Raw genomic sequence first — 1,749 nt, 5'->3', positions numbered from 1 at the left:
TTTTTTTTAAATCCGAAATACGGATCCGCTGCTGCTGAGGGTTGCATTACAATACACAGGCAGGAAATACGAAATTCCGTTGATGTATTTTCGTTCCGTTACTAACATTCGTTATATATTGAAGTTAAAAAGCAAAGTACATTTATATTGGAGTTGATGGTAGTTTTTTTTAAAGTCCGAAATACGAAATTCGGATACGGACTCCGTTAACGGAATTCGTATTTCGGATACAAAAACAACTACCACATCGACTCCAAAATTAACAAAGGTATTTTTGCTTTTTAACTTCATCATAACGAATGTTCGTAAAGTTACGAAAATGTGCCGAAACTAACGAAAATCCGTATTTCGTACGAATCCGAATTGAGTTTCGGATCCGAATTACGAAATACGAAATAATGGATATTACGAAACGGAACAAATTTGTTGACGGCGCACAAGTCTACTTAAAACCAGAATTGGGCAGGTGGTACAATCGCAAGTTAAATTCTGCAGTTGGTGCATGTATTCACATTCATATAACTAAAATCCACTTCCACTGACAAAAATAGTACATATGAGCTGTCACTATGTTGGTCACAACTATGTCTTATTTTCAGGAAAGGTCTTATATTTTAGCAATTCCCAAAAATAGTACTAGGTCTTATTTTCTGGGTAGGTCTTATTTTGGGGGAAACAGGGTATGGTAGCACTTCTCACTCATTTCCTGTAGGGTTTCCCTCCTTGTCCTGCTCCTTTGCCCTTTTTGGCCAGGACTGTCTTCCTCTTTAGAACTTTCCTCTTCATCTTTTTCCATTTTCTCCTTTGCCTGTCCTGCCTTCTTGGAAGCTGATGGCCTTTTCACAGCTTTTGGAGGAGATTCTGGATCTACCTCCTCTTCTTCCTCTTCCACCTCCTCCTCACCTTCTTCCTCTGCCCAGGAATAGTCCGCTTCCAATGCAATATGCTGGCCACTTATATACACCGGCTCAGTTCCAATATTCAGCTTGAATGTGACCAGAGGAGTCTGTTCAATGCCCACCATGGTAGCCATTGGCAGAATAGATTGCTTTAGTGTGGCAGTGGGCTTAGATGGCTTTAGTGTGAGCAAGGACTTCTATCAGCTACAGATTGCTTGCAGCGGGATGAGTGCAGTGTGCTTTGGGCCATGTTGTGTCACTAGCAGTGGCGTCGCTACAGGGGGGCGAGGGGGGGCAATTTCCCCCCCTAGGTTGTTACAGGCATGGGGGTTAATGGTGACTCTGAGAGCATTAACCCCGCACACCTACCCCAGAGCCAACATTAACCCCCCCCCGCACACCTAGCCCAGAGCCGACATTAACCCCGCACAGCCACACAGACAACCATGGACCCTGCATTTCCCACCTGAAAGTCCACACAGCAGACCACAGACCCTGCACAAACACCTGAGAGTTCACACAGCCACCTGAGATCATCTGCAGGAGACAGGCCAGTACCCCGGAGTAGCACAGAGTATGTAGCTTCATATAATTCTGCATTTCTGTATAATTTATTGCTGGAATTTGTAGTCCTTTATAGCTGGTGGTATTCTGCATTGCTGTATATTGTATTGTTAGGTTTTATAGTCCTCTATACAGTGGCAGAACTACAGAGTCAAATAGTTGCAGCTGTAACTGGACCCTAGCATTGCATTCTGTCACTTGGGGGGCCCAGCCATTAATCCAAGCACTTCTGGCCCTGAGTCTAACCCATCTGTCTACATACACATACCTTTTTATTGATTATATA

General features: G+C 43.7%; 1 pseudogene; it reads right to left on the bottom strand.

Moving 5' to 3' along the window:
- Window positions 1–699: 699 nt before the first annotated feature.
- Window positions 700–1,749, bottom strand: part of LOC108799407 — a 9,246-nt pseudogene continuing 8,196 nt past the window's right edge.

This window comes from Nanorana parkeri, unplaced genomic scaffold (genome assembly GCF_000935625.1).
Source record: "Nanorana parkeri isolate BGI_ZX_2015 unplaced genomic scaffold, ASM93562v1 scaffold1716, whole genome shotgun sequence".
In the NCBI taxonomy this organism is placed as follows: Eukaryota; Metazoa; Chordata; class Amphibia; order Anura; family Dicroglossidae; genus Nanorana; species Nanorana parkeri.
Note: the sequence above shows the minus strand (reverse complement) of the source record. Positions and strands in the feature narration are given on the sequence as shown.